Source organism: Vulpes vulpes, chromosome 16, assembly GCF_048418805.1.
Source record: "Vulpes vulpes isolate BD-2025 chromosome 16, VulVul3, whole genome shotgun sequence".
NCBI classification, from domain to species: Eukaryota; Metazoa; Chordata; class Mammalia; order Carnivora; family Canidae; genus Vulpes; species Vulpes vulpes.
The window spans coordinates 95,739,081-95,754,171 of record NC_132795.1 but is presented as its reverse complement, the minus strand read 5'-3'; the positions used below and the strand labels follow the sequence as shown (position 1 = coordinate 95,754,171).

Below are 15,091 nucleotides of genomic sequence, written 5' to 3'. Positions count from 1 at the left end.
ACCATTGGGTTCAGTTGTTTGGAAACTTTGGCTCTAAATTATTTTGTTCTTAATCTCACTTAAAAAGCAATAATTTGTTTTTAATTTTGTATAGATAATATATGCATAAAATCTAAAGGCAGTGGAAATACAGCCAGTCCTAAATGATATGTAGCATATGTGTAAACTGCACACTGGATCTTGAAGGCCTGATATGAAAAAAAGAATGTAATGTGTCTCATTAATAAGTTTTTATATTGATTGCGTGTTGAAATTTTAATATTTTGGGTATATTGGGCTAAATATAATTGTCACAAACTTAGAGGATTTAAGAGTACTTCATTTTGTTCTCAGAGCCCTTTTCCTTTTGTGAATACCTGGCCCACTGACCCTATGAGCTTATGCTTTAGAAAACAATCATGCACCAGTATCTTTTAGGGTAAGGAAATCGAAGCCTTCCATATGTAAATGTTTAGTTGATTTACAGTGAGCCTAAAGCTGAAATCAATCTGGATGGTGTCTTGGGGACGCCTGGGTGGCTCAGCCGCTGAGTGTCTGCCTTCTGCTTGGGGTGTGATCCTGGGATCTGGGACTTTGTCCCGCATTGAGCTCCTTGTGGGAGGCCTGCTTCTCCTCCCTCTGCCTGTGTCTCTGCCTCTCTCTCTCTCTCTCTCTGTCTCTCATGAATAAATAAATATTTTTTTTAAATTAAAAAAAAAACAAAAGAAATAGATGGTGTCTTGGATAGGATTCCTTAGGAGCAGAGCTTAAAACAGGGACTTGGGTATACATAATTTATTGAAGGAGTACTCTTCAGAAAAATAAATAAATAGGAGTCAAAGAGGCAAGATAGGAAGGCAGGATAGGGAGGGGGAAAGAGCTGAGCATGGACATCACCTAGGTGAACTCTAACCTTAGCCAGATCCATGGTGGGTGGACTCTGGAGCTCTGCTGTCCAATAAAAGTTACTGCAATGTTGGGAATGTTCTATGTAACAGGCACTGTCCGGTATAGTTACCACTTGCTACACATGACCACTGAGTATTCATAATATGGCTAGCATAACTGACAAACTGATTTTTAAATTTAATTTAAATTTGAAGAGTTACACATGGCTAATGTCCACCATGTTGGACAATGGAGTTCTGTAGTATAAGCCTCAAGACGGAGCAGGGAGGAGGGGGCTGGCCCCCTGTGCTCTCCTTGCCTGTGGGCTGCCCCAGCCTTGTTGGGGGGTGGATAGGGCGTGATTCTCTAGGCAAGGCTGTTGGCAGGGGACATGCACACAGCTGAGGGGTAGGGGTACTGGCCGAGTAAAGGGGATGACGCACAACCCAACGCCCACTCTAGGTTAGTTCTCAGCTGGATCATCTTGACACCTTAAGAGGAAATCTATTGGATTTTTCAGTATCTACTACAATCTTGAGGTGGCTAGCCCAGCGGCTCTAAAGAGGAAAAAAACGAAAACGACTTTGCCCCTTTCCACACCGAAGTGTCATAGATCTGAAGTTATAAATGAGGAAGCCTGAGTTCATGTTTTATTTATACCTATTACACTTGATTTATGGTGTTGGAAAACATATTCAGCTTAATTTATGCAGGAATTAACTCTGGTAGAGATTAATTTTGGATCTATGGCCCCTTCCTAAAGTATATCATCACTTTTCATAATCTTGGCTTGCAGACAGAGATGGTAGTGAGTCAAAAAAAAAAAAAAAAGAGAGAGAGAGAAAGAAGGAGAAAAACAACACCATAAACAAAACCAAAACACTCCCAGAGAGAAACACTTTAGGTCTTTAAATTGAGAATAACAAGACGATTTAGGATTAGGATCCCTTTAGGGTTCACTGATAAAGCCAGAATTTATTAGAATTTATACAATGGTTCTTTATGTTGGGTTCAGCCATTCATAGAAGGTTTTAGAGGAAAATACATTAGACAGAAGGAATGTATTGGCACATACTTGGCACATACTAATGCTTAATACTAAGGAATTAAAAAGTCTGGAATATTTAATCCGTATTACACTTGTTATCTATGTTACATCTTTATAGACCACCAGGCAAGCGTGTGTGTGTGTGTGTGTGTGTGTGTGAGAGAGAGAGAGAGAGAGAGAGAATGAGAGAAGAGGAAAGGTTTGGGAAGGAGAAGAAGGTATCATATTAAAAAAAAAATCAAAGGGAGGCCTCTGGCTGGCTCAGCGGGTAGAGCATGTGACTCTTGATCTCAAGGTTGTGAGTTTAAGCCCCAAGTTGGGTGTAGGGCTTATTAAAAACAGAAACAAAAACATCTTTAAAAAGTCAAAGGGAAGCACAACATATAGCTTTGAGCCTCCAGACAGTCAAGGGAAGAAAAGGGAACAACAGACCGTCATGCCTCATACAAGAAAGTATAATAGTTTGCCAAGAGGAGTTAATTCTGTTTTTGTTTCAGAGTGCGGTCTCTTTACAAACAGAAAGCTGTCTTTATTAAAAGAAAACCCCCGAAACCCAAACAAACCCTAACATAGTGGATGATGTCTTTTTCCTTTTTTTCTTTTCTCTCGTCTTTTCTTTTCTTTTCCTTCCTTAGGTCCCAGCCGTCTTTATTCCCTATTCCTGACCCGGTTCACTCACTGACACCACCTGCCTGGGCCCGGCTGATGCCTGTGGTCGTGACCTCTGGTCATTCCGGCCTCTCCCTGTCTGAGCCTCAGGCCAGGCAGCGCCAGCAGGTGCACAGAGGAGGAGACAAAGTGAATCGCGCACCCCCGCCCCGCCCCGCCCTTCCCAAAGCAGATGGCACCATCTCTCCACAGCTGTATGTTTCCACAACTGTCCTTTCCTGAGCCCCTGGAACTGTGTCATCACCCTGGTGATGGGACAGTGGTGCCGAAGGACAGTGTCTGGGGACAGGGCACCAAAAAGACCTCCGTCGTTGGGGGGGGGGGTCTCATCTGTTAATTTTTTTTTTTTTACGATTTTATTTATTTATGAGAGACACAGAGAGAGGCAGAGACCCAGGCAGAGGGAGAAGCAGGCTCCATGCACCGGGAGCCCGACGCGGTACTCGATCCTGGGACCCCAGGGTCACGTCCTGAGCCAATGTCAGGTGCTAAACCGCTGAGCCACCTGGGGAATCCCCTGTTATTTGAAACAGGCAGGGGCGTTCTGCGTGGCCATGTGGAAGAAATAGAAACGATTAAGGATTTAAAGTAATTTGCCCAAGGTCACGTAGCTAGTGATGGACCATAAATTCCAGTTCAGGTGGTCTGACTCCAGAGCCCAAGATGTGATCTGTTATGACTACTTACCTCTCTGTCATACCTGTAAGGGGCAGCTCTCATTTTCTTGGCTGCCTGCCTCCCACTTTAGAAGCTGGCAAGTCCAGATGTCGTCTCAGCTTCCACTGCAGCTGGCATGTAGGCCCTTGACCTAGGCTTGACCGAAGAGGTTCACCCACTAGTGATTTTGAACTGGGAGCTGGTGCCGTAAGGAGGCAGAGACGGTGGAGAATCCAAAGGTACCGAGCTGGTGGTAGCAGGAGGAGCCTGCTACCATCCAAAGCTCAGTGTCCGTGGCTGCCATGTGACCTGCAGCATCCACTGTTCAGTGGTAGGGGTGGTTCCTCCCTGGCTGGGTCCACCCACTGCCTAGCTCCCTTGTCTGGTCTCCTTTTCAAGCCTGGTTCTAATCATGTTGGAAACTCCTTGAATTACTTAATAACTCAGCAACAAATATATATATTTATATTTTTCTTTATTTATTTATTTATTTATTTATTTATTTATTTATTTATTTATACATACATATTTTTCTTCTTTTTTTCCTGCTTAATCAACCAGAGCTAGTTTCTGTTGCTTGTAGCTAAGACCCCGGGCCGGCATAATATCCAAATCCATTTTCCTGAATATAGGATGACTACCACATACCCCATTCCTATCTGGAAAAAAAAAAAAACAAAACAGCAACAACCCACATATGGATCCAGAATTTTATGAAAGTTTAACTGAGTGGAGGATGAAGGTGGCAGATTGTGTATCTTTGGGAGGACTTTCTAGCTCATCTATCTGACTACTTACTTATGATCCACTGTCGTTTGCATGGATGAATACGAGACCTTACGGTGTGTTGCCCTTAGAGTCCAGAAATGGATTTTTACCTTCTAAGTATAATTTGAATTCCAGGTCTAACTGTGAGCTTTAAACGTTTTGTAATGAATTTAGCTTTTGAGTAATAATAAGAAAAAAAAAACTAAATATCTTTCCTGCTCATTATAGGAAAAATGGCTTCCCCAAACTGTAGCACTTAACAAAAAACTAAGATCACAGGGGGAAGCTGAATTGCTGAATTATTTAATATAATCTGACTCATTAGAGTCTTGGTTTCTGAGATGGAAGAGGATATGATACTTACATAGACGTCACTGATACATTCCAAGATGAAATTCACTTTGAAGAAAATGAAATGTGGTTTGGGTGTAACTAATCTCTCCGGCCTAATTCAACAAGGGAGTTGAGTTTGCCGTTTGACGAGGGGGTTATAATTACAAGGCATCTTGGAACTTCTGGGAGAAGCTACTGCTTCCGATGGCCACGCGGTCGACTGAGATGTCAGATTATTAGACAGGAATAAGCCATACAGAGGCCAGGGGTTTGACCTTGGAAAGTCTAGACACCCTAACATGATTACCATCACTCTAATCAGATTATAAAGTAAACACACTCTCTACAAAGCAAAGAATCTGATGGGGTTATTTAGAAGATGATGAAAAGCTGCTTTCTATCTCTACCGAGGACACAACAGGAAGAAATGGGATGGTTTGCAGCATCAGAGGCTTTGGGAAGATCAATGGTTCTAAGCCAGGATTACTTTGGGGACATTTTTGGTGGGAGGGTGAAGGAGGGTGTTACTGGCATCTAGTAGGCAGAAACCAGGGACGCTCCTAAACATCCTATAATTAAAAAAAATAATAAAAATAAAAATAAAATAAAATAATTAAAAAATAAACATCCTATAATTTATAGGACAACCTCCACAACGAAGAATTATCTGGCCCCAAAATGTCTAACAGTTGCCAAGCTTGAGAAACCTGAGTTAGACGTAAGGAAAAAACTTCTGATTCTGAAATTATATAAATAGTGGAATAGGTTTGCAGGTCCAAGACTAGTGTGAGGTGAGTGAAGCATTTGCCTTAGGCGGCAACATTTAAGTGCCAAAAACCTCAGTTATCAAGATAAATAATATTAAAAAAAAAATCAATGCAAAAAAAATCCATGATGAACAATATAACGACATTTTAAATAAAGACGGGATTCAGCAGAGAAGGGATCTGGGTAGGTGGAAGTTGAAATGTTATTTACCTTGATTACTGAGGCTTGGGGAACCACCCCCGGCCCCCGGCCCCCTTGAAGCCTGTGCCTGAAGGCCAGTGTGTCATTCCTCTCATCCTAGTCCTAGCCTGTTGGATTATTAAGCGTATGCAATTATTTTAGCTAAATTGTGATTTGATTATTACTATACTGGGGTTAGTCAGGTGTGGCAAAGGTAGATGAGAAGGTCTTTCCAGCTCTAGAATTTCAGATCTTAGGGACTACGTTAAGCAAGGAAGCAATCCCTGTATTAAGCTGCATAGAATTTCCCTCACATGGGTTTTTTAATTTCTCTGATTTATAGCCTGGCCTTGATTAGCCAAGATCACCTTCATTATGAATGGTAATATATGAGTGGAATCCCAAAGAAATATGTGGCATTAATTGCAGTCTTAGGCCATACCCTTCCGTCGTAACTCACCCTTCCCGAAAAATAACCCTTGTATGATTTTTCCATTTTAATTAGCAAGTAAACTATTCCTGCTTTTAATCCTTTCTTCTTCCCAAAACCCACTTCACCTCAAAACCAGCTAAGTATTCTTTTCTGGGCTCCACGGATATTGACATTATTCTATATCATTTGTCCCTTTTGTCTCTCAAAATGCCTTACATGGTTTTTGTTTATTTGTTTTTGTGGGGGGAAGATTTTAAAATTTCTCTTTCTAACTGGCCCGGGAAATTGTCTACATCTAATTGCTAAGTTTACGTATGTGGGATATAGAGTACTTACAACATAATGCTGACCCCCTCAGAAATGCCAGATGAAAGAGTCAAAGATAATTAATATACTATCTGGGCAGGGCAAGATAGACAGTTATAAAAAATTGCAATAATATTACTAATTAGGAGAAATGTGGTCTTGGATCCATATCAGAACAAAAACTCTAACCATTATAGACTGCTTTCCATTAATGTCCCTGGTTCCCGTCGACGCGTGGCTGGCCTGTTAGGGTACCTGCATTCAGCAAATGTACTCGTGCATGAAGTAACTGGATATGGGACCTACCACTTCCCCATATCCTGTCACTTAATCTAACTGACATATGTACAATTCCTTTTGATCTGTGCTAACCATCTTTATCTGAATGCATATCTCAACTTCCTATCTGTTATTTTAAAAAATGCTTTAATCAGAGGGTAGTGACAAGTTGGGTTGAATTATAGGGTTTGGGTTTAGGATTTTTTTTTTCTTTTCATTTTGTTAAAAACAAAGAAAGCAACGTCAGACTTGGGCTCCTTCTTCCTACCCACGTAGTCATTGCTATTGTGATGAGCTATTTGGAATTTATTTCTTGAAAAAGGAATAAGAGGAAAGGAGGGAAAAGGGAACTGAAGAACTAAGTGGTAGATGGGGAGATGAAGGATGATTCTAATGTTATTTGAGTCGCCAAAGCTAGGCATATCCAAATGTTTTCTTCTCTTTTTCTCCTTTTTCCATTCTTTTTCGTTTTCATTTTGGGTCAGAAGTGAACAGACGTTTTCATTCGTCTGTCTGCTGCTTAAGTAAAGGATGCATTTAATTGTCTAGGATTTGGGACTCTGAGCTGCCTAGATGTGAGCTTTCCAGAAAATCCACCAGGCGAGGGCGGTGTGGAGCACTGAGTGCTTACTCAGGGTGTTGCTGGGGGTAAGAAGTCACTTTAGTATCACACATTTTGGCTAAGGACAGATCATAGCGTCTAAATTGTATGCGGCTAGGTTTTCCAAATTCACAAAATGGTGATGACAACGCTTAAAGCTTCCTTTCTAAGAAACTATATACATGAATATTAAGTGTGTGGGCTGCCAATTATTCTGTTTCAAGAAGAAAAACCCCCTAAAACAAACAAACAAAACTATGTCCCCTAGAGAATTTTAGTTAGACCTTTGGAAAGAAAATCAAATGAAACAAATGGGATGTTTGTTCTCTTTTCTAAATAGAGAATGCCTTTTCTCTAAACAAATATTAACTCCGCATATTTTTATAATCATACCGTGGTCAACTGTCTAGTTAATTTTCTTCTCAAGCTTATTATTATTATTATTTATAATAGACTCCTAAGTCCAAATAAAAGAAAACATCTTTTTAAAAAAGTATATTGAAATGTAGCACGATATTCTGTTAAAGGGGTTCTTTAATCCAGCCATTGGTTCAACAGGTTTCTGTGTATAACTGGCTAAGTTTAGGTCAAAGTGAAATGATTAGGTCTTTCAAGCAACAGCTTGCAGGACTTGGACACTAAAGCTTTAAGAGATGGGAACTCTGCACAATCACTGAGAAAAACAGGGCATATTCCTGCGGGTTCCACGAAGACCAGATCCAAGGGCGGCACCAAGGTGGGTACGTTGTCGTGTTTGAGAGGAGAGAGGAAGTTTGCAGAGCATTTCCATATAGAGGTTATAGCAGAAGACTGTGCTTACAGCTGGTGCTCAATAAATGAAATGCCAAGAATAAGGCCCTTAAAGGTTGTGTGAGGGCTTGACGTGAGCTGATATGTGAGGTTCTGGTGCTTTGCTGTAGCCGGTGGGTTCTCTGCGTAGTTCACGGAGCTCTGAGGATGACGACTTGGAGGTGGGGAGCGAGTAGTGTGGACGGTCATGGCTTCTAGATTATGCTTCTGAAACACCTGCTTATTTTTGTTGTTTCAAACTAGTGCTTTCAGTCCTGATACTTCCCATGTGGCCCCGTTCTAGAGGGGTGGAGAATGTAGGGCAAAGTCTTTTCTACTGAAAATCTCCCCTTCCGCCCCTTGAAGAAGGTGAGGGACCTGAGTAGAGAGTGTGATGTCGGGGTTAAGGCAGAGCAACTGCCATACATGACCGGTGAGGAAAAGTTTCAAATCCAAATATTTATTATGTAGTGAATACAATTATTTAAGGTCCCAAGAACTTTACACTATTCTTTTTCTTTCTCCTTAAAAATGCCATTAAAAATTTATTTATTTATTTATTTATTTATTTGAGAGAGAGAGAGAGAGAATGAGCATGAGCATGATGTGGGTGGGGTCAGGGAACCTCAAGTGGGATTTCAAGCAGATTCTACAGCAAGCACAGAACCCAACTCGGGCCTTGATCCTATGACCCTAAGATCATGACCTCAGTCGAAATCATGAGTTGGATGCTCAACTGACCGAGCCACCCAGACGTCCCTGAAAAATGACATTTTTTTTTTTTTTAAATTTATGATAGTCACAGAGAGAGAGAGAGAGGCAGAGACACAGGCGGAGGGAGAAGCAGGCTCCATGCACTGGGAGCCTGACGTGGGATTCGATCCCGGGTCTCCAGGATCGCGCCCTGGGCCAAAGGCAGGCGCCAAACCGCTGCGCCACCCAGGGATCCCGAAAAATGACATTTTGATTTGATCATGTAGCTATTAACTCTGAAAGAAGCTGATATTGGAAACATTGACTTGGAACTAGATTTTTCTGTTGCTTTATATTAAAAAAAAAAAAACAATAAACCAAAGGAATAGTGCAAAGAATCTCCAGTGTGAACTTCAGCCGTGAGATCTGAACCAACGATGCTCTAGAGAGCAAAGAAAAATGGAAATATCTTCACATCAGTGTTGACTTAAACAGTAGAGATGGAGCCCTTTGCAAAGAAGCGAGACGCCCCAGCGTTTACTCGTGTGTCTGTTCTGTCCAAGTCAGTTATGAGGGCAGTTACGGGGTCCCTTTAAAAATGTCCCTGCTTCTCAGTGGCCTTGATTCTCAGGGTGAAATCTTGCGGTGAAACCTTTTCCAGATCCTCTTCCCTGTAAGGGCTGAGTGAGAGGAATCATGGAACGTGTTTGGAAATAGAGCTTTAGAACTCCTGCAGCCTCAGAGGACTTGCTCGGGGCAACATCTAACAAAACAAATTATGAAACACCCACTGTGGAAGAAGAAGAAGCGCTCCTTTAGGGTATGGTTAATCGAGCCAATAACACACACGGAGGAACAGCCCAAAGCACTTGCGTTTCAATCTCCTGGCTCACTTACTGGGCATACTGGGCATGTCCTAACAGCCTCGTAAAACACAAGCAATTGTCTCTCATTTTGTAATTAGCATCTTGTAAAGTGGACAGTATGGTTATGATTGGATCGAGCCAGAAACGAATTCCCACTTTTACCTGCACAGAACATAGCCTCCTCACGGGGACTAAAGGAATAGCGTGGACAGGAGAGGAGGAGCTGCCCACTACGTGAAGACAAAGCAAAAATGTTATCAGCAGCTCCTTCAAACCTTTAGAGAAGAAAATAGCAAAAGTAAGCCGGATCTTAGCTCTAAGCATGATTCCTTAGTCTGCTTAGTCAGCTGCCTCCTCCTTCCAGAAGACTGGCTGGGTACAAGCAGAGTCAGAAGAATCAAGTACCAGGTGCAAGTTTACCTTCTTTTCATAGGTTATCTCATTTAATCCTACCAACCAACCACCAGGAAGATGCGACGACTGTCTCCTTTTACGGGTGAGGGAAATGAAGCACAGAGAGGGAACGTAGCTCGTCGGAGTTCACAAAGTCATTAAGTTCTGTGCTGGGGTCACAACCTGGAATTCTGACTTTGTGGTTGTGCTTCGTACTACTACACCACACTGCCTTTTCTTCTGCTAAACTCTTTTTTTTTTCTTTCTTTCTTTTAAGGAAGATTTCTGTCCAGTGTGGGGCTTGAACTCATGACCCCAAGATCAAGAGTTGCATGTCCTACCAACTGAGCCAGCCGGGTGCCCTTCTGCTAAACCCTTAAAGCAATGTTTCTCAAGTTGGGCTCCAAAGACACATTTTCAGGGACTCTGGAATTCTGTGAGAATTAGCATTTTCTATGATCTTATCTTTTGTTTTAATCTGAAAAAAAATTAACATAAGCATGTTTGCGGAATCACATCATAATTGGGTATGGGCCTGTGTTGTAACTTCTTTTTGCCTATGTAAATTCCTGCCTCCTGTGAAGCCACAGACTTGGCGAGAAAAGGATTTAGTCATTGAGGTCACATGCTTCTGACGGTCTTATGATATACTCCACGTAAGGAATAAAATCCCTAAATACAGTCTGTATCCCATGTTGGGGTCTTTTCCTTTTTTTCATTGGCTGCCAATTCTCAGTGGCTGTTTTGTTTCCCTAATTTTTTATGTATTTTCAGTGTAGGAAAAGTGGAGATATGGGATTCTCTGCCTTCCTAATATTATCTGTATTCCTACAGTTATGATGTTGAAAAATTATGAGGATTCCGTTGGGATAGGTGCTTTAAAAGAGAAAGTTTGTCTTAAGGTGCTAAGTGAGGCCCTTGGGAAAACTGGTACAGGCTTCACATGTTTCTGAACAAATGAATCTCTTTGTGGTTATGTTGTCAAAGTGAGAAAAGAATGCCATGTCATGCCACCTAAATAATTTTGAAATAAACTTTACATTTTGTAATATGTTAGATTTATAGAATAGCCACAACTATAGTAGAGTTCTTGTCTGTTTCTTACCAGTTTCCACTAACGGCAATTCTTAACTTACACATTTGTCAAAACTAAGAAATTGATACTTACACATTATATTTATTTATTTACTTATTTATTTTTTAAGATTTTATTTATTCATGACAGACACACAGAGAGAGGAAGAGACACAGGCAGAGGGAGAGGCAGGCTCCATGCAGGGAGCCCGATGCAGGACTTGATCCCGGGACCCCGGGATTATGACCTGAGCTGAAGGCAGATGCTCAATCACTCAGCCACCCAGGCAGCCTTTACACATTACTTTTAACTAAATTCGAGATTTTATACAGATTTCACCAATTTTTACCAATTTTTTCTGTTCCAGGATCCAATTCAGGAGACCACACTGCATTTATCTTCTAATAATTGTGTCAGAAATATTAAATAATGTTTTAAAGATTTATTTATTTGTTTGAGAGAGAGAGAGAGTGCACTTGAGCAGTGGGAGGGGCAGAGGGAGAGGAGAAGCAGACTCCCCACTGAGTGTGGAGCCTGACACAGGATTTGATCTCACAACCCGGAGATCATGACTTCGGTTGAAACCATGAGTTGGAAAGCAACTGAGACACTCAGGTGCCCCTGTTGGAAGTATTTTAAACAAAAATCTCAACTAATATTTGATTCTTTCTTCATTCTAAGAATTAGTATGTTGCAGTTACAACAAACGTTTTGTTAATATATCATGAAATAAATGTTTAATAATACCCTTTCTTCCAATTTTCAAATCGGAGTACAAATCAAAACATTTCTTACACAATTTACTACCAAATTTTACTTTAAGTATGGAAATTTAATTTTAACTAGTCTTTTCCTCTTACTATGTTTAGATAACTAGTTGGCTAGAGGGGTTTCTTTAAAATACATAAGACAAAAAAAAAATAAAAAAAAATAAAATACATAAGACAGGCTATTAGGATCTATAGATAAAAAGAGTAAGTTTGATGTCTGTATAACCAGAACTATGTACAATGTGCACATCCATTCTTTGAGCTAAAAATTAACAAATTGATAAAACAAAAATAGTTTTGATGCATTACAGAACCTTCAAATGAATACCTGGACAGTAAAGCACTGTCAAATGATAATCACTCTCTGCCTGCCTCTTGATACACAAATGTATACCTTCAAACAGATATGCAGTGTTATGATAAAAAAAAGTAAAGTTTCCTTTTTTTTTTAAGATTTTATTTTATTTACTCATGAGAGAGTAAATTTACAGAGCGAGAGAGAGAGAGAGGCAGAGACACAGGCAGAGGGAGAAGCAGGCTCCATGCAGGGAGCCCGACATGGGACTCGATCCCGGGACTCCAGGATCATGCCCTGGGCCAAAGGCGGTGCTAAACCACTGAGCCACCCGGGCTGCCCTAAAGTTTTCATTTATTTCAGCAGTATTATATTTCACCACTATCACCTTTATAATATTATGAAATAAACCTCACTGAATATGTAGCTTACATATCAGGGGTAAGGTACTTAATACAGTTTTTTTTTTTAACCTTTACATTTTTTTGGTTCAATAAATAACTCGTCATATCCAGGAAAATGAATACTTTCCAAGAAGTCAAAATCACTCCTCTTCTCCTTTATATATTTTTACTGAACTGTGGCAGTTAGCTAGTGTACTATATGGCAGACAGCTCTACGCATTTATGTCTTTGCTGTCTGAAGAATTCAGCTAAGTTGGCCTACCTCCTGATCTTGACCTGAACTCACGTGTCTGGGCACGGGCTATGAGGCAGCTGGTTTGGCTGGGCTTAGTGGGATGACTGGGTTCTGCTCCACATGCCTCTCACTTTCCTCCTGGGCTAATGGACTAGCTGGGTCTATCCTCCTCATTGTGATGGTAGAAGCACAAAGCAAGCCCAGGTTTTCATGCTTCCTCTTGCATCACATCCACTATTGCTCCATTGGCCAAAACAAAGCAAGTGGCCGAACTTATAATCAAAGGGTGAGAAAATATATCCTACATCCTGATGGGAGGAATAGCAAAGTCACCTGGAAAAAGGCACAGAGACAGAGACGGCTGCAAATGTATTGATCAACTACCAGCTTCTTTCAAGGATTTAGCCTTCTCGTAACAGGGGCCTATGTCACAATGTTGGAAATTCAGTACAGCCTGGGTTTGTAAGGAATACATACAGAAACATTTCAAAGCCTGAAATTGCAAAATACAGCACCTAACTTCTGTCATAAAGTTTAGCAAAAGCAATCAGTAGGGTGGAAATCATTTATTTACAGGTTTTATAGACCCGGTTAGCACTTAACTGAATCACACATGCCCACATCACTGATGAGGACTGATTTCTCAGTCTTGGACCACCTAAGAATGCCCTTTCCTTTTATATCCTTGATCGTCATTCCGGAAAATTCAGGTTATTCTTCATGTGGGAATGGCAGGAGGCAGAGGGCTACATGCAATTCAGAGAATGGATTCATTCTGAGTAATAAACGTATTTATTTTCATCATGCCTATAAACATTGACTTTTTTTGAAGGATGTTATTATGTGGCAAGGTTTCAGGGTATTTTTAAGAGGTATGACAGGAATCAATTTCTTAAATAAGCACTGAATTATCACAGCTACTTTTTTTCCAAATGGATAATTCTAGGGAGGTTTAAAAAATCCTGTCTTTACTGCATTTTGCGATGTAAATAATTTAGGATAATAAAACAGAGTGAGGTGAAGATGAGTGTTATGGTCTGAATTTTTGTGTCTTCCCCAATCATATGCTGAAATCCTAATGCCCAAGGTGATGGTGCTAGAAGCTGGGGCCTTTGGGAGGTGATGAGGTCATGAAGGAGGAGTCCTTATGATGGGATTAGGACTTTTAAACAAGGTGAGAAAACTCCCTTCTGCCTTCCCCAAGTGAGAAGACAAGAAGTTGACAGCTTCACCCAACCTTACTGACACCCTGATCTCAGACTTTCAGATTCCATAATTGTGGGAAGTAGTTGTCCATTGTTTATAAGGCACCCAGTCTGTGGCATTTTGTTATGAGAGGACTAGGACAATACAGGGGAAAAAATGTAACTTTTTTTGTGTACTTAGCATGACTTATGAGCTGACAACCTAGCTTAAATTTTCCCACCCCACCCGATGTTTCCAATGAATCAAGTACTCACAACACTCAGAAAACAAAACAACAGCAATAACGACCAAAAAAAAAAAAAAAAAAAAAAAAAAAAAAGGAAGGAAGAAAGAAAGAAAGAAGAGAAGAAAGCACAAAAAAACAGAAGAGGAGGAAGTGGCTTATTTATTTGGGTTAATTAGACAAGCTGTAGAGATAGTGATGGCATCAATTGCTCATCACCTAGACTCTCCTACCCTTGGTTTCAAGATAGAATATTTTTACCATCTGGGCATTGTTCCTCAGGGTGTCATGAAAACACTAATGACTTCCCCTGAACTAGCCTAATTTGCTCCTAAATTCTTGTAATTTTTCTGTTTCTTAGAGCAGGAGTCAAATCAGGCAGAGTTAGATTGCAGATTGTCTTCTGAACCAGCAAATCAGCCCCAAATGGGGCTGGGCATGCATGCGGGCATTTCCATCCCTCAGTACTTACCTGTCTGAGCACAGCTTACTCTCCATCAGTCCCTCTCCTGCAAGGCTGGAGGATGGAGTTCTCAGGAAGCTGAGTGGTAAAGCTGCCTCACTTGCTTGTTTATTCTCAATATCCAGCCTGAGAAGTAGAGAGAGAGAGTGATTTAGCCACTTTTCGGCTCAATGACTAAGCTAGTCAATGAGATAATCAATTGATCCCATTGATTAATGAACGAGAACAAACTTCCAAACGCTGATGCGGACCAGTTCACGGTTTTTTTTTTAAATTCATGATTTACAAAACAAAGAAACAAAGCTTGCTACTGGAATGTTAACATTAGTATGGCCTGCACTTTACTTTTCAAAATTGAGGGAGGCGATGGGGATGGCACTGGGCGATGTTCTCTGCACAGTAATATTTCATACGTATAGACCATAACCTGTGGTGGTTTTCTCATCCCGGGTCCTTAAAGGTCACAAACAAGACAAGAGTCTTGTAAATAAACCACCCACAAAGCGAAAGGGCTGCATTTCAGAGAAGGCTCTTCCTCTCTGGTCTCCCATCCATCATGCTTTTGTATCTCCCTCCCTTGCTTCTCCCTCCTTCTCTCTTTTTCTTTTCTAAATTTATAGACATGTTGCAAGAATAATACAATGAACTGTCTCATATTGTTCACCTAGATTCACCGATTATAAACCAAACACTTGGGGCGCCTGGGTGGCTCAGTTGGTTAAGTGTTCGGCTCTTGGTTTTGGCTCAGGTCACAATCTCATGGATCTTGA

The 15,091-nt window shown here is 40.8% G+C and overlaps 1 protein-coding gene across 1 annotated transcript in view; it reads right to left on the bottom strand.

Annotated features, from left to right (window-relative positions):
• Positions 1-8,653: 8,653 nt before the first annotated feature.
• LOC140595899 (uncharacterized) overlaps positions 8,654-15,091 on the bottom strand; it is a 12,414-nt gene continuing 5,976 nt past the window's right edge. Inside the window, exon 3 of the mRNA XM_072741613.1 lies at positions 8,654-14,447. The gene's annotated coding sequence lies outside the window, so the exon portion shown is untranslated. The remainder of the gene's footprint in view (positions 14,448-15,091) is intronic.